Here is a 19,886-nt window from a genome sequence, read left to right as displayed (position 1 = left end):
ATTATTTTATCTTTTCACAATTGATATCTGGTTGTTGGTTTGATTTAAGTTTAAGGAACATTTTTTGTGATTTTTGTGGATTTTTTTTTTTTTTATAATTTTCTTAACTTAAACTTTTAGTTGGTTCGAACAAAAAAAAAGGAATACATGTTTTAAAATTTATTATAGAAAATTTGATGATTAATTTTGTTCATTTTTTGATTGATATGTACAGTTGTATAAAAGATAGATAAAAACCCTACAAGGTCATGACGCTAACACTGTTTTTCTACAGTCAATGTTGCTTTATACTTGTTTATCTAAATAACAATTATAGTAAAATGTTTATTATTAGGCAGTATGGACTTTAAATACATTAGTTGTTGGGAATTTTCTGTTATTTTCAGATACTTGATTGTGAATTTTCATAAAAACAGTTCTGAAAAAGTTATTGACTGGGCTAGATGTAATTAAAACACGTTACTTTGAATTATAGCTCTGAAAGTTTTTAGTGTAACACATTTACTATTGTTGACATTGCATTGATATCATATTTTACTTTGGAAAACTTAAAAATCTCAGAATAATTAGGTTTTAAACAATAAATTTGTCATATCACTTTGTACAATAACCATAAGTTTTCTTTTATAGGTGATGTTTTATTATAATCAAGGTAGTCTTGTAGACATTGTCTGTATAGATCTTATTTGTTTGCTTTCATTTATTAATATCATTTATTATATATAGGATAATAAGTAAAACATTGATGTTATACATTTTCTTGTTCAAGAAAGATAAAATAATTGTGTCATGGGAAAGAACTGCTTTATTGTTAGCGGATGGAGCAAATGTGTAAGCAGCCTCAAAGCTCAGTTGGTAGAGCATAGGAACAGTACTCATAGGGTAACAGTAGTTCAATACTTGTCAAGCTGCACATTTTTCTCACCCTGTGACAATTTTTGGAAGAAAGAAAATTTTAATGAAAAAAAGTGAGAAATTAATATTTTACAACCAACTGTCTTTGTTTTTCTTTATGCATTACGCTTAGTTCTATTTTTATATATATTCTTTCAAGTTTTCATAAATTTCTTTTTATGTATATAGGGACCAAATGTTTTTGTTAGTCGTTTTAAAGCATGCAAAACATGTTTGCTATTTACTGCCGATTTTTTTCTTTGTTAGAATATTATAGGAGATAATTAAAATAACTTTGTTAATGCACACTCACCTTTTAAATATTAAATTGTTTTTGTTAAAATTGTTTTTATGCACTTCATTAGTTACTTTTTGATCATAATTATATTGTACACTACTGTCAACAATTCTACAGGTTACTAGCTTCTCTGACATTTCATCTAATGTGGGAATTTATTTGAAAATTGGCTTCAGTATCACATTTGTTTTCTAGTTACATTTCTCTCAAATCAAACATTATAGATTTTATCCGAAACTGAAGTGTTATAGTATCAATTTTAAAGTCGAGTCCAGTTGTATCCATTTTTAAAGTTGACATACATGTCAGTTTTACATAATCTTAAATGTTATAAAACCTACATGTATTAATTACTTTAAAAAGTGCTACTTGTAACATACATGTATTTTACTACATGTTATCAATATGGATAAAATGTCAAGATTTAAAAACAGCCGACATATTGTTACTCACACTAAGTAGGATTATTTTCTACTGTTGTATTCTTACATTCAATTTTAATTGCTGTGAACTATGCTGCTCAAAAGTAGTTTTTAGGGTGTTCTCATCACTTCTTTACCTTATTTCTCTCTCCATTTTGCTCAACGCATCATGATATTCTTTGAATTAGGCAATCTGTTATTTTACTTTTTTACTTCTCTTTTCACTGTGTTGATGTAGATGTATGACATTTTAACATCACTTAGCTTATTAGGTTGTTACTTTATTTTTCATTAATGTTTTAAAGATACCAAAAGTTTGTTTTCTTTAAACGATTCCAGCAATGTCACCATTTGATGTGCCTTTAATTATACATCAGTGTCAGGTCAATTCCATACTTGATTTGCAGTTTTGTATCAAGGCTAAATTTTGATATTTAAAAAAAAGATTTAGCCCTATATATTGTTAAAGTGTGAAGATAACCAAACTTTTTTATAACAATAAAGAAAGTTGTTATTTTTCATAAATAATGTTTTTGTTTTTTTAACCATAACACTTTATAGCCATACTGTTTTAAATTTGTTACACAATAAACAGTTTCGGGAGGGCATAATGTTTTTAGTCTTTTTATTCCTTTTTTGTGTCAGTATAATTATGACAAAACTTGATCTTTGTATAATGCACAAGTTCGTCCACCTTAAGTCTTCAAACTTCACAGGTGCATGCATCTTGATAATCTCCTCCTGCCAAACTCACTCAAGGGTCCAGAGTTCATAGCATTCATTAGTAACTTTCCAAATAAGTTAATGAATTGCTAGAAAAGAAATCATATGACCGGAATTGATGTTAGATTTAAATGACTTAGCATTGTACATATTTTATAGGGTTGCCATAGAAATACAAAACCGTTGTGTATTTGTTTGATTTGTTGTCTAGTCATAACATTGTTCATTGTTAATAAAATATTCAGAGTAGGATCTTACATGTAAACATGTTTCTGGGTGTATTATTTTTCTATATACATAATTCTATGAGTTATTAAAGCTATCAATTGAGATTGCTATAATTGCTAATATGAAGTGAATGATTTAAAGTTGACAGGTCTAAAATAGGTACATTTTCCATAATTATTTCAAATGTTTATAAAAAAACAATAATGATGTTCTAATAAAATATTTGTGAAAAAAGTTTTTCTGTGTGATTAAATATCATTTATATGATAAATTATACTATATTTCTTTAACAATTTATAGAATTGCAGACCTTTTGTTATGAACCACTTAACTTAAAGATTACACTAGAGTTGTTACAAATTGACTTGCCCTGTGAAGAAAAATGTTTAGTTGTCTCCCTTTCATCATTCATGGAATTAATATTATATATTCAATATTTATATTGCATAAAAAATAAGTATTCTAGTCTAATAGGATACATGTTTACGAGTGTTAAAGTGCCATTAGTCATTATTCATAATACTAACATGATATGATGAGTAGAAATCTTCTGTTTATTAAAGCAATAATGTTTAATTTTACATTTTGTTGATTGAAGTATTTTGAGTTGATTTACCATATTATTGTGTAATTGTTTAATAATCTAAGCTTATTATTTTCGTATGTTTTTTTGCACTATATACTAAACAAATGTTTCTACTTTTAGCTCATTATGTAAGTGTTAGGCAAATTAGGTTGTTTAACAAAAACTCTGTATGATTATTTTAACATTTCACTTATTGTTGGTGCTAAATTAAACATCTATATTAAACAATAAAATAGGTGTGCTATTACCTGGTAATTGTAAATTATAAGATGTGAATACAATATATCTTTAAGAAATGAAGTTATATATGCCATGAAAGTTGTGTTTTTGTGTGAATACTAACCATTGATATAAAAGGTACTTTAACATGAATTATGGAATCTCTCAATTTGGATGATTTATATTTTATTTCACTGTAGTGTTGATGAAATACTGCAATAAAATAAACATCAAACAAGATTGTCTGCTTTTGTTGTATTTCTTTTGAGATTGTTTGCCTAGACTAGAATTAAACCTTGACATTAGAAATGCCATTAAAAGTTAATTGTGCTTTATATGTTATACAACTGATTTATAATGACTAGGTGACTGGAAAAACATTTTAACCCATTGCTTCATGAGCATTTGTGAAAAATGGCTGTTTTCATTGAAAAGTCTCCCGTTACAAGTTCAAATTGCTATAATACTATAAAAACTGCTTCAACACTAATCAAACTTGGCACAAATGTTGACTGAACCATTGTCCTTGCAACAACATGCTCAGACTTAAATTTTCTGTTACCATGGCAACGAGGGGACATCTCAAAATTGCCAAAAATCACTATTTTGCGTTGATTTTTTCCATCAAAATTGATTTCCAAGTGCTGCAACTTATCAATGGATTGAGATAGAGTCAAATGCTTTTCAGCGTTGGTTACACGTTACCTTATGATCAATCTGGGGTCATTTACAGCCTCTCACAAGTCCAAAATTTTCTTGGCGATGAGGGGGACTCCGCCCCCCTTCAAACCCCCCAAAACAGAAGGGGGCACATCCCCCTTCTGGCAACCCCCTGATGTATCTTTTGGTTGGGGGGCCGCGCCGAAAAAGAGGTCAATTTTTTTAACAACATTTCTCAAACAAAAACAAGTGTTTAGGGCCTGGATAAGGCATTTTTTCATCATTTGAGACAACAAAAAGGGGGGGGGGTGAAAAAGGCGTTAAAAGGCGTGTATATGAAGTAATGGGTTAACTGAAAATGATGAAAATACTTGAAATTACCCTAAATCGCGTTTTTTCATGTTTAAACATGGCCTGTCATATAAATTTGAAGAAAAATTGTTGTTTTGTAGATTTTTTTATTTTTTTCATTAACCCATTGCTTCATGAGCATTTTGTGAAAAATGGCTGTTTTCATTGAAAAGTCTCCCGTTACAAGTTCAAATTGCTATAATACTATAAAAACTGCTTCAACACTAATCAAACTTGGCACAAATGTTGACTGAACCATTGTCCTTGCAACAACATGCTCAGACTTAAATTTTCTGTTACCATGGCAACGAGGGGACATCTCAAAATTGCCAAAAATCACTATTTTGCGTTGATTTTTTCCATCAAAATTGATTTCCAAGTGCTGCAACTTATCAATGGATTGAGATAGAGTCAAATGCTTTTCAGCGTTGGTTACACGTTACCTTATGATCAATCTGGGGTCATTTACAGCCTCTCACAAGTCCAAAATTTTCTTGGCGATGAGGGGGACTCCGCCCCCCTTCAAACCCCCCAAAACAGAAGGGGGCACATCCCCCTTCTGGCAACCCCCTGATGTATCTTTTGGTTGGGGGGCCGCGCCGAAAAAGAGGTCAATTTTTTTAACAACATTTCTCAAACAAAAACAAGTGTTTAGGGCCTGGATAAGGCATTTTTTCATCATTTGAGACAACAAAAAGGGGGGGGGTGAAAAAGGCGTTAAAAGGCGTGTATATGAAGTAATGGGTTAACTGAAAATGATGAAAATACTTGAAATTACCCTAAATCGCGTTTTTTCATGTTTAAACATGGCCTGTCATATAAATTTGAAGAAAAATTGTTGTTTTGTAGATTTTTTTATTTTTTTCATTAACCCATTGCTTCATGAGCATTTGTGAAAAATGGCTGTTTTCATTGAAAAGTCTCCCGTTACAAGTTCAAATTGCTATAATACTATAAAAAACTGCTTCAACACTAATCAAACTTGGCACAAATGTTGACTGAACCATTGTCCTTGCAACAACATGCTCAGACTTAAATTTTCTGTTACCATGGCAACGAGGGGACATCTCAAAATTGCCAAAAATCACTATTTTGCGTTGATTTTTTCCATCAAAATTGATTTCCAAGTGCTGCAACTTATCAATGGATTGAGATAGAGTCAAATGCTTTTCAGCGTTGGTTACACGTTACCTTATGATCAATCTGGGGTCATTTACAGCCTCTCACAAGTCCAAAATTTTCTTGGCGATGAGGGGGACTCCGCCCCCCTTCAAACCCCCAAAACAGAAGGGGGCACATCCCCCTTCTGGCAACCCCCTGATGTATCTTTTGGTTGGGGGGCCGCGCCGAAAAAGAGGTCAATTTTTTTAACAACATTTCTCAAACAAAAACAAGTGTTTAGGGCCTGGATAAGGCATTTTTTCATCATTTGAGACAACAAAAAGGGGGGGGGGTGAAAAAGGCGTTAAAAGGCGTGTATATGAAGTAATGGGTTAACTGAAAATGATGAAAATACTTGAAATTACCCTAAATCGCGTTTTTTCATGTTTAAACATGGCCTGTCATATAAATTTGAAGAAAAATTGTTGTTTTGTAGATTTTTTTATTTTTTTCATTAACCCATTGCTTCATGAGCATTTTGTGAAAAATGGCTGTTTTCATTGAAAAGTCTCCCGTTACAAGTTCAAATTGCTATAATACTATAAAAAACTGCTTCAACACTAATCAAACTTGGCACAAATGTTGACTGAACCATTGTCCTTGCAACAACATGCTCAGACTTAAATTTTCTGTTACCATGGCAACGAGGGGACATCTCAAAATTGCCAAAAATCACTATTTTGCGTTGATTTTTTCCATCAAAATTGATTTCCAAGTGCTGCAACTTATCAATGGATTGAGATAGAGTCAAATGCTTTTCAGCGTTGGTTACACGTTACCTTATGATCAATCTGGGGTCATTTACAGCCTCTCACAAGTCCAAAATTTTCTTGGCGATGAGGGGGACTCCGCCCCCCTTCAAACCCCCCAAAACAGAAGGGGGCACATCCCCCTTCTGGCAACCCCCTGATGTATCTTTTGGTTGGGGGGCCGCGCCGAAAAAGAGGTCAATTTTTTTAACAACATTTCTCAAACAAAAACAAGTGTTTAGGGCCTGGATAAGGCATTTTTTCATCATTTGAGACAACAAAAAGGGGGGGGTGAAAAAGGCGTTAAAAGGCGTGTATATGAAGTAATGGGTTAAGAAATATTTATATGAAATATTTTATCTAAATATAGTTTATTCAATGATATCCCTGTTTATTCATTCTTTCGCTAGACACAAAAACACGGCCCTTTTGATCGAAATCTACAACAAAGTAAAGTTTTACAAGAAAAGAAAATTACTCTTTAGTTTTAAATAAGTAGTTAGTCTGGAATATTGTAAGGATTTGAAAGATGTAGGTAAATCCACTCGAAATAATATGACAATTTTAAGAATGAGTTATTATTGATAAAACTCGCAGAGAGATCGTAAATAAATCTGGGTAATACATGTATTTATTCTAATAAAATAAGGTTATATTTTGTTACGATTGATTGCTTATTGTTAAAGAAAGTAAAATATTGCAGAAAGTATTTACTGCTGATTATTGACGATATACTGTTTGTTTTATGCCATCAATTTAGAGGTAGGGAAATATATATTTGCCCTTTTCCTGTCGTTTCCGTTTTCACACTACTGTTCGTCTATAGACCGACAAAACAGTGGAACGTAAGGACATCCGTGCTCAGTTGACACATTTCTATTTTCGTCATGTGTTTGTAGCATGCTATAATCATGAAAAATAAAATATATATATTTCACTCTTGTCAAAATATTATTGCCTTCTTGATACTGATACAGAAGGATACTTATATCGTAGCTGATTTTATTAATATTTTTGCTCCTTTTACTGCGTCCAGTATTTAATCAGTCTTCTTTAACAGCTCTACTGTTATGAAACGCGCACAAAAATGTTTTAGTTTTTGGTTAAGTGCCTCCTGGGCGCATTGCTACTGTTGCTGAGTTGTGTCGGATTTACAGTTTGTGAGCGCCGCCTAGCCTTGTTGATCTTTGTTCTCATTTTATGAAGTGCCAAAATGATGGTATAATTAGAATCTGTTTACTTTGTACAAGCATTTGGAAGCTTCTGTTTAAATGTACTTATATGGCAACTAACTATATTGTAACGGATATGGACATTGTTGTTCTTGGGCATATGCAAGGGGAGATGACACCGAAAGCATTTAAAAGGTAATCGAACTACCGTACCGTTGATAGTGTATCATTTACTTTACTGTAGTGTTTATGAAATACTGCAATAAAATAAACATCAAACAAGATTTCCTACTTTTGTTTTCTATCCTTTGAGATTATGGCTTTTGTTTAGAATTAAATTTAGACATAAAATACCACAGACCGTAGTCTTTATCGATAATGTTACATTTTAACCTAAAATATCCTGACGTTACTCTATAAAGGGATATAAATCGGGTTAAAATACAATGTTATTCCAGAATCAGCAATAAGACTGGAAACTCAATGACAATAAGACGATTGAATTGCTATGCACCATTAGATTGTAAAGATCTAATATTTTTGAGAAAGGATGACCTTGAATTTTATGTGAAATGCATTCAGGATGATCACCTTCCTTCTAGAGTCGAACTCTTTAAAGACTGCTTATGGATGTTTTAATGTGTATCAAGGTGTATATAAATAAAAAAAACCCAAAACACATTTATTTATTGTGAGAAAAAAAACAACAAACAAAAAAAAACCACTATACTGTACATGTTTAGGGTTACCATTAATTTTGCGTTAATTATATGTAAATGTTATGCCATTTAGGTAAAAAAAATAAAAACGAAAGTTTTAATATGAAAAATAGGCAATCTAGCTTGAAGCTTTCATTATCATATTTTTTTAAATATTTTTTTTCTTTTGCTAAAAGAAGGTTGTCAAGCTTGATAAAAAATAAGCTAAACGATTACTCTGCGTTAGACACAGAAACATTTTCTTATGTAAATTAAACACAAAATGTAAATAAATGTATTTACATATATTTATAACATTTTTCAGCGATTACAAACATTTTGTATTGCGAATTGTCCTATGATTGTCAATGCACGGTTCAAAAGAGGTGCTCTGAACTCTCTTGTAGATATATACTGTAAACTTCTTATTGATACAAAAACATATTATACAAGAGAAATGAATGTCGCGAAATTGACCACATTTTTGTAATGTTTATGTTTTTATTGGTATCGACGTTTTGCCTTTTTCTTACAAGTCAGTACTAAATTTGTTCAAACAGCTCTCGAAATTGTAACACATTCATGACTAAATTATTCGCTGCGCCTTTACAATTAAAGCTAGAATATATGTCCTATAGTTCTTAACTATCTTGACGACACGATTAATTATCATCAGTGGTTTAATTAAGATGGTGTGTTCTCACAAAACGGAGATAATAAAACAAAATGAATGTCTAATTACTTCGATTTCATCCGTTCTCTGTCAACTATCCTCTAGAATTATCTGGTAGACTGTCGGTATAACGATCTAGTAACTGTTACACATATCTCTTTCTCATTATGGTTGTGTATGAAGTACACCAAGACAACTAAATGTAAATTGCTTACAAAGTAATTGTCTGGAAACGTCAATGGTCAGCCATGAACACAAATACAAAGGTTTTACTTTTTAGATTATAAGTATATGATATATTGCTTAAAAAAAGAAATAGAAATCATACCGTAACATCTTTAATTGATTAAAAATAGTAAATATGATGAGTTCCGAAAGAGACACTTTGTCATGGTAGCAATGACGATCTCTTGTGAAACAATTATTGTTGATGTAATAGTTTACAACTTGTTATACAGCCTTAACTCAGATATAGATGTATTTAATCTTCACAATAAGTAATTCGTTGCGTAATTTAATGTACTATCATCCTTTTTTAAATTGTATCCATATTCAATTGTGAACTTTGTAATATATAATGTAATAAAGAAATAAAAACAATTAGATGACATCATATTTGATCCGAGGTTTTAAAGACATTTTTTTCCAGATTAAACCCATTAAACAAGCATGCATTTGATTAATTGGTTATAAGCTGGTATTGTAAGATACACTGACAAATGAAAATGAAATGAGATTTGAGACGTACTAAAGTATATCAAACGACTTAAATTTTATTTCAATTTGTCAGTTTGGTTTTTTTAGGGATTCTATGTCTCTCTTTTTATTGCCACATCAAAGTTGTTTGTGCCGTGTGGAGACCGTGAAACTTTCTGCACATAAAATCAGAGAAGATATATTTCAGATCCTTGACGTCATTTGTGTTGTGTCTGTGGTACTGTTAGTTGTTTCTTTTTGACTTTTTCATATGTCTGTGGGTCCAGTATTCCTGATGTGAATCAGTCTTAGAATATATTGCCTGCCTTTTGAATTTGTCTTTTGACAGATTATTTGTGATATGCAGGCTTCATGACCTCTGATCTCCTTTCAAATTCAATTTTATATAGTTCCATTCATTGTTTTCTTGTGTAGGGCACACGCGCTCGTAAATGTTTTGACCATACGCCGTTTTTCACAGAATGGCACTAATGTGTCACATTGAAGGTTTCACGATTACCGCCTTATGAAAACATCTGCGGATTTTTCAAAACTCAAAATTTGCCATTTCATAATAAATGTTTGATACTGCTTTACCCGGTGCCTGGGGTCGTGGACGGTAACTTTCACTCTTAGTACCGTCCATGTACAGGCTCAATCCAACCGAGTTTTCAATATTTTCAATTCGTCGTTATGGGTTATCTTTCGGTTTTTTATGTCACTCTATTTTATAACCTTTATGTAAGGTCTAATTTAAGGTAATATTAATAATGTCATGACCTGTTAAGTTAATAACAAATTATAAAAAGTTTGTGAGTTTAGCCTTATAATGATATAAAATGCATTCTTTAAGTCATGGCAACATTACTATCATGGTTTATGAATGGAACAATGCTTCATAAATTACAATCTACATAGAATACATAATAGCTTACAGAAAAGTATATCAAACGAAAGGTTAACGTATTAGAACACAATATTCAAAATCTCTTTCTCAAGATCACACACTGTATATATCAAGTCAGTGTTAGACTGGAAAAAATGCTACAATAAAATAACCATTAAACAAGATTGTCTGCTTGGGTTTTATGTTCTTGGCATTATTACCTAGACTTTGATTAAACCCTGACATTAGAAATCCAATAAAACGTTAAGTGTCCGTCGATTTGTTTCGCAATTAACCTAAAATGTGACTTTAACAACTGGTGGGTTTAAGATTCATAAAAAGATTTCTCCTTTATTTACAGAAAATTATATGCTACACGAGTTGTTAAACTATTGAATGGAACAAAACAATGTCGCGACGATTAAGATCATTGAATCAAGTTACATCAATTTACGTCTCAATTGAAATATAAAAAAAGAAACTTAAGAATATGAAAAAAACCTGGAAAAGGTAAGAAGCAATGGAAAACGAAAATAGAAAAAAGACTCGGTTTGTTTCGAGATAATGGAGAGTTTAAAATATTTAACACCCTACAGCACCGGCTTAAGCATGTCCAATGTTCAACAATACAAAAATGGAATCATTGATTCTGAAAGGTCAGAAACAGTAAAGTAAATAATCTTTATATCATATACGAGGGTTGTTCAAAAAGTAGTAGGACTGCAGCTCCATTGTTCACATTTTTTCATCTACATACACGAGTTTTTCAAAAATCGAATATCGGAACTTGTCCTCTATATACAGTGAAAAAAATTTTTATGTCCAAATTTAAATATTTAATTAGGCTTTTTTTACATATACATGTATTTCGGCTTACCGACCCGTCGACTCTTTTTTTTGAGATAATGAAAAATCTGCAGAAATAAAATTAGCAAATAAAGAAATGCACTTACGAATAAAAATATGTTAATTATCACAGCTTTTATTGAAATTGATACGATAATTATCCGAAAAAATAACTTTCTCCTTTAGTATTAATCAAACATGTGCATTTTTAAAACAATTTTTTTTCACAGTTTTTTTTCACTTATGAACACTTAAGATATGTGTAATTCATGTAAGTTTCGGCAACTTCTTTGATGATTCGAATCAAACAGCCAGGTCTACATGATTGGTAAACATCAAAGATTGGCAGATTCTTTTGAAAAGCCGGCACACACCTGTCAAAGGTCATCGTGCATGTTATTGAACAATGGAAACGTTTAATTTTTTACGGGTGTTGTTTTGTTTTCACAAATGTGAGCAAGTGCAATTGTGTATTATAGCACTAATTAAGGAATTTAGACAATCGGCGATGAATTTCATTTTCATTTCATTTCAAATCGTTAGTATCATACGCACTTAATTTATCGATAACGGTCATATTCTATATAGAAAAAAATAAAATCAGTACCAAAATTATTTTGATACGTACATGTAACATTCAATTAAAAAGGAAATGAAACGAAATACTACACGCAAAAAAATGGTTACGTCATATCAGCCAACTAAGAATATCACAACGATCCGAACATCCGGATGATTCGGTGGCCGGCAACTTTCAGTTTTATCTCGTGATTTTGAGTATTCTGGAGGCTAAACGGGCATGGACATATAATGTAAATGACAAAGTAATTTATATTATTTATTTACACATGCCATCTTACATTCTTAAAACAAAATGAGTATGTACAGTAAATTAAAAATGCTTATTTATTGAAAAATATTCTCTTCTTCTGAGCACAGGCTATCATTTATTATACGAAATCGAGGAAAATTAATACCAATAATTACCGCGTATCATTATCAAATTTATTCAATGATAACACACACACATATATATATCTAATAAAATAAAATAGTGTTTAAAACAAATTTCCCCTATTCAATAATTTTCTTAGAACTGAAACAGTAGACCCGATGCAAACATCAAACATGCCGGACAGTTCGAGGACTGTATAACGCCGATACTTTTGTAGCGCTATTGCAATTAACGTCTCTAACGTCCGTCAATTTTCCGCTTTCTCCCTAGCCCTTTCGTGTTTGTTATCTCATATTCACCGTCTTTGAACTGCTTTCCCCAGCTGAAAACGAGTGTCCTAATTGCCTAATTATTGTTCTGTGAAAATTTAATCTTTTCATACGTAGCTGAAGGAGTAGGGCCTATCTGTTGGCAAAATTTAATGATCGTACACATTTTAAGTTTTTCAACGAACGTCATTTTTCTACATTTAACGCTATTATCACTGCTGTTCAAAACGTTATAGTTTAGCGATTTCTTGTCTGAATGACGTCAAATTTGGACAACATGACACTTTAATATGATAAAATGTGTTGGTGAAATATTAGGGGGAACAGACAACATATTATGAATAAACTGAAAGTACAAATTAGCGTCAAAATATTTTTGATGCGCTGCGCCGGGTGCGTGTTACCATGGTTATTTAATATCACAGGGAACACGCGTTTAGTGCAATAATTCAAAAAACTTATGCTGAAGTTGTAGAAAACAATGAACTATTGCCGTGGATTTGAAAATATTTAAAATCTAATGGAATATGGAGACATAAGACTCTTAGTCCTATTACTTTTTGAGCAACCCTCGTATATTTGGTTGTTTTATCTTTTTCATTACATTTATATTATCTTTTGTCTTATATTGCTTCTAATATTATTCGTACGAAACATTTAAATAAAAAATGATATTTTTACAACGAAACCTTTATTTTAAGTATGATAAAGAGACAGCTCTAAGAAAAAAAAATACTGCCATCTATTTGCATATTGCATTATTGTCTTGTATCTGATTAAAATTTGTGGTTATGTAAAAAAGTAGCTGGATTATTTTTCTGAATTTAATCGAAGACCTCGATTTTGTTCCTTTAGATATTTGCATAAATGATTTGCATTAAAAACGATTTCACAATTGATTTATTTTATGCCAATGTAGCAGAAACCCTGTGATTTTGTAAATTTCATTTTCAGAAATGAAAATGTCCTGTCAACTTGAAGATGCTTTTCTATTTAACATTTAACTTATTCAGATGAAAAGCAGGCTAAATAATTCAATTTTGTGAAAACAAGATTTATAAAACGAAAAATGAAGTGTGTTCGTCAATAAACTTGCAATATATACTATAGCTGTTTTTTGTAAACAAAAAACTGTTAAAAAACATATAAACAATTTTTATGTTTTATAACATAAACAATTGACATAAATTACATAACTTTCTCGTTTTTTTAGTATTGTATGATTGATATAAAGGCAGGTTCGGAGCGAGCAGCAATTATAAAAATAACGCTGAGTTGGCCTTTGAACTTTTTTGAAATTATTATTAGAGGGTTAAAGCAACTTTTCATGCATTAGCATCTGCAGAAACACGAAGACGCATTTAAAGCCCGAGTCGCCAGGACGAAGGAAACAATAAGAGGGTTTCTACAGTTGTCAATGCACGAAAATGGTGCATTTGAGCTAATTTTGGGTAAATGTATATTTCTGACCCGGTAATTTTGAAAATTGTATAGAGGATATTTGTTTGTTTTGCATTAAAGATTGAAATATAATATCACTGAGTGAACACCAGATGCAATATTTTCACGAGTGGCGTAGCCACGAGTGAAAATATAAAAGCTGGTGTTCACGAATGAAATATATTTCAATCTTATATGTTAAAAAAATAAATTTTCTTTTTATTTCATGCTTTTTAAGGGATTTTAAGTATTTTTTACTGATTTTGCCGCGTAACGTCGCACGTTCTCCTTTATGACGTCATCAATCATGACGTCACATCATCAGTTTTGAAATATAGTTCTGTTAAATTTCTCTAATTTTGTTACATTTTTAACATGATGTATGATGACACCGACTTTCTTTTCCTAAAGAAGCAACATTTACGTATGCCGGCATTTATTTTTGTCTGTTATTCCATTTAGTTATGATATTCTTTTCATCCGCATTCAGATATAGTCCGGCTACAGTGAAAATTATATTTTATAAATTTCACTAGTGGTTTATCAGAATATAATCATCTGTTATATTACAGTAAAACACTGGAAAGCATGAAATAATGTTGCTTTAATTACCGATATAAAAGAATCTGCATTATCATGCGTTTTGAGCGCTTGTGCTATGTCATTTGAAATTGATTGTTTTGATTATTAAACTACAGGGACATTCAACTAAAGCAGTAAGCTTTGTAACACGGTGCACCGAGTCACGTAAATCATGCAATCTCGGGACATGTTTCTGTCAGTTTATAAGTTAATGCATATATTATTAAACGTTTATGTAAAACCTGCGTGTGCAGATTTTATGCAAGAATGCTGTTTTAACGTACTCTCTTGAAGCATTCCATTGAATATTTAAATTGAAGTTTGAAAAAGCGGCGAACTTTACATAACAAGCTTTTTTTCAACTACAAATATAAAACCGCTACTATATTTACTGAATCGTCTTAATTTTACCAGATATAAAGTTAATGAATTTGATAAAAATGAATATTTCAAAAGAAGTTGTTGTATTAAATTTTACGTATATGCCATTATTTCAGTATTTAAGTTCATGAATTAAAACTGAATAGATACCCACCCTATTAAGCGAAAACATGACGATTAAAAATGTCAATTTGAAAGACTCCTTTATGCATTTTATTACAGTGTGGCAATGCTCCTTGCAGGTGGTCCCGTGTTGCTGAGTTTCGTTAGGCTTGCGCTCATTGAATGCCGCCCTTCCTTGTTGATCTTGTTTTTCATACTTTGGAACATTTATAGCAATAAATATGCAAATAAGACAACTTTCTTAAATTCTCCTTATTCTGCTGTTGGTAATGCACGATAATAGTGTATAAACCTTCTAATAATAACATTTTTTGCAAAGGTATCATATTTGAACTTTTTTAAAAAGGAGAATCCCTAAAAAAGTATCATAGCTGAAAAAAATGCAGATTCGTTTTGATTATCAGAGTTTATTTATGTGTGGTAATACGTAGATAAGCCATGTACGTGTATTGTGAAGCAAACCAATAGGAATTTAGATTTTGTAGCATTGCTATTTATATTCAAATATTAAGATATATCATTCAGTCAGTAATACCTTCATCTGTCTTTATTTCGGAACGATGATCTTATTTTGATTTTTTTGTTTCTTGAAATTAATTTAAAATTTCGGGGACAAAACCGCTGACAGTAATCATAATAATTATTCCACCATTTCATTCAAAATAAATTATGAAAAAATAGGAATAGTTCCGATAACATTTATTGCCTTTCGTCACATATTATAACACTGTCTAAAGACACATTTCCTGTGGCTCCAAAAGACGCAGTTAATTACCATAAACCATTTAATTAAACGTAGTTCTTCTGAAAAACAGAGATAATAAAACAAATAAATGTCAACGTATTCGGATTTTATTCGTCACTTGTCGACTTTCGTCTGAAATTATCAGCAAGACTTACGTATCGTATATGCCCAGCAGCCTGTTGTAAACGTCTTTTCTTGTAATTGTTACAAAAACACAAACCCATATTTTTAATGCTTAAAAAGGAAAAAAAAATCAATTGACAGGCATTTCTGACCAACCTTTTAGTTTATTATTCATCAATACAGAGATAGTCCACGCCCCTTACAAATGCAAAGATTTGGTTTTATCTATGAGACAATTAGTCTATTACCGTATTTGTTCCTAATGATATATTGCTTAGAAATGGAGATCATTACTAAACATCTTTCTGTTTAAAAGAACTAGATATGACAAATTCCGAAAGAGCCACATTTTTAAGGTTACATCGCCATTCTTTTGATAAATTTGTCAATGAAGTGTGTGTTGAAATAATGCAGAAGTACATAATATTTTTCAATCTGTATAACACCTTTAACTCGGCTAGATGTACTTAAAGCAACTCCATTTAGGTCGAAATGTATAAAAAAGAAATGAATTTCTTACATAGATTTGGGCAGTTAAAACAGAAAATAAACGCAATATGCAAAAGATGGTTTATAAATATACTCAGAAGAAAATTGAAAATCGTATATTTGTGCTATTCTTAGCCCGATTTGTGTGAAAAACTTTGCAACGCTTTTCAATTTAGAATCGTATTTCATAATTAGAATAATTATTCTGAAGCGAATTATCTAAAACTTTGCACACAAGTTTATAGTCTAGTCCTATATCAAGTACATGTAGTTAGAATCTCGAAACAATATTCACTCACCTTTTAAATTTTAAATTGTTTTTGTTAAAATAGTTTTATTCACTTCATTAGTTACTTTTTGATCATAATTATATTGTACACTACTGTAAACAATTCTACCAGCTTCTCTGAAATTTCATCTAATGTGGGAATTTATTTGAAAATTGGCTTCAGTATCACATTTGTTTTCTAGTTACATTTCTCTCATGTTATCAAACATAGATTTTATCCTAAACTGAAGTGTAATAGTATCAATTTTAAAGTCAAGTCCAGTTGTATCCATTTTTAAAGTTGACACACATATCAGTCTTACATAACCTTAAATGTTATAAACATACATGTATTAATTACTTTAAAAAGAGCTACTTGTAACGTACATTTTTTACTACATGTTATCAATATGGATAAGATATCAAGATTAAAAAATAGCCGATGTGTTAGTTCACACATTAAGTAGGATTATTTTTACTGTTGTATTCTTACATTTTAATTGCTGTGAACAATGCTGCTCAAAAGTAGTTTTAGGGTGTTCTCACCACCTTTTTTTACTTTCTTTCTCTCTCCATTTTGCTTAAGGCATAATGATATTCTTTAAATTAGGCAATCTGTAATTTTACTTTTTAATTATCTTTTCATTATCTTGATGTAGATGTATGACATTTTAGCATCACTTTGCTTATTAGGTTGTTTCTTTATTATTTCACTCATGTTTTAAAGATAGTTTTATTTTTAGACGGATTACAGCAATGTCACATTTGATGTGCCTTTACTTATATATCAGTGTCCGGTCATTACCATACTTGATTTGCAGTTTTGTATCAAGGCTAAATTATAATATTTAAAAAAAGAATAGATTTAGCTCTATATAATGTTAAAATTTGAAGATAACCAAACCTTTTTTTATAACAATAAAGAAAGTTGTTATATTTTTCATTAAAAAAAAATGTGTTTTTTTTTTGCCATAACACTACATTCATACTGTTTGAAATTTATTGCACGATTTTCAACAGTTTTGGGAGGGCATAATGTTTTTAGTTTTTTGTTCATTTGTTTGTGCCGGTATGTTTATCACAAAACTCGATCTTTGTATAATGCACAAGTTCGTCCACCTTAATTCTTCCAACTTCACAGGTGCGTGCATCTTGATAATCTCCCCTGCCGGACTCACTCAAGGTTCCAGAGGTCATAGCATTCATTAGTAACTAAGTAGCGCTTCTTTCTAAATAACTTAATGAATTGCTAGAAAAGAAATGGTATGACCCGAATCGATGTTAGATTTAAATGACTTTCATGACTTTGCGTTGTACATATTTTGAAAATTTGCCATAGAAATACAAAACCGTTGTTTTTGTTTGATTTGTTGTCTAGTCATAACGTTCATTGTTAATAAAATGTTCAGAGTAGGATCTTACATGTAAACATGTTTCTGGGTGCATTATTTTTCTATACACAAGTTATGTGAGTTATTTAAGCTATCAATTCAGATTTCATTTCTGTACAATTGCTAATACGAGGGTTGTCCAAAAAATTCGTGCACTGCAGTTATTGTCGTGAGAGTTATTAATTAAAACAAATGAATTATATATCACTTGAAAGAGAAATCTGTCTCAAATATGAAAACAAAAGAAAAAGCCGAGTAACCGGTTGTCGTGTAAAAGAATGGTCATTGAGTTACCTTAGTAACGTAATACCGGCGCAAGACAAAAAATGGGTTAGTTCATTACTGTAATTGTATTGTTTGTTGCTTGTAAATATAAAGTGGTATTTGCTTTCTATGTTAGCATTTGTTTTACTGTCAATAGAGGAATGATTGATGAAAAGTATTGTGTAGTTTTTATTGTTTTTATGCAACGTACATGTAGCATAATCCATCAGTGCAGGAATATATTGGACAACCCTCGTCACATGCGCCGGCATTACGGACGGACGTCTGCCTGACTGGTTGTCATCGTCTACCGACTCTCTTTCTCTTCCACAGAGCGTTTGTGCCATTTAAAAACCAGCCTTCGTGACACTGAACTTGTCCCGCTTGCCCTTTTAAGTTCTTTGTAGGTATCTGTTGGTGATTTACCAATATTTGCACCAAATTTAATGATCGTCCGTATTTCCAGACGTTTAGCGACTGACATTTTCACGTAATTACAGTATTGACGACCGCACACAAATGTTTGTTTACGACTGTTACAATAGGGCAAATGACGCCATATTTTCTAGTGACGTTAGGAATACGTACACACACTTTTCCCTGAATTTTAACGTTAATATGTAGTGTTTAAAGAATACCGTGATGCATCAAAGTAATGAACTAACCCATTTTTGTCGTGCGCCGGTATTACGTTACCAAGGTAACTGTATGACGATTCGTTATCAGGACATGCCGGTTACATGTTTTTTTCTTTTGTTTTCTTATTTAAGATATATCTCCCCTTCAAGTGATATATACTCAACATCGGTAATCTCGCGGCATCATTAAACTCGCGATATTTACATAGCGCCCCCTAGCCGGTATTTACATCTGTCAAAGTTGACCTATTTTGTGTTTTTGCTTTATAAAAAAGATATTAGCAGCTGTCATGAGTGGAATCTTGGTAAGTAACCTAATAATTATCTTAATAATATCTAATAATTATCAAAGATCACAAAAAATGTCCTTTTTTGTCTAAAAATACAGTTTTATAAACATCGTCTGTCAAATTTAAGGGCTGTGTGCCACTAAATTTTATATACAGACTGTATCTCCAGGTATGCAACAACTAATATTATTCCATCTTTTAAATTTGAAATATTTCATAGGTATACATCAACTAAATTTTTCCCATCCTTTTACGCCATAAAGTAAATGCTCCTGTAACAACAATTTTTCTCACATTCATATTCTTCTTTATTCAGAAACTCAAAACTGGTAGACAGAAGCCCTATGATAGAGAAAATCTGAAAAGAGCATATGAGGCTACACTCTCTGGCATGTCCGTATATAGAGCCGCCAGGATATATCAAGTCCCAGATTCTACCCTTAGAGATAGGACAAGGCACAATGTTTCTGTGGATTGTTTGATTGGAGCCAAGCGTCTTTTTACTGAGGAAGAGGAGAAAAAGTTTGTCGACCATGTTGTTTACATGTCAACAATAGGTTATGGGTACTGTATAACTGACCTACAGGTTATTGCTGCAGGTTATGCCAGGTCATTAGGAAAGAATGTCAGGGCAAAAGCAGGATTGAGTCAGGGATGGGTTTACTC

The sequence above is a fragment of the Ruditapes philippinarum genome, unplaced genomic scaffold (genome assembly GCF_026571515.1).
Source record: "Ruditapes philippinarum isolate M1 unplaced genomic scaffold, ASM2657151v2 ctg363_1_1_1_1, whole genome shotgun sequence".
In the NCBI taxonomy this organism is placed as follows: Eukaryota; Metazoa; Mollusca; class Bivalvia; order Venerida; family Veneridae; genus Ruditapes; species Ruditapes philippinarum.
This window is presented reverse-complemented; position numbering follows the sequence as displayed.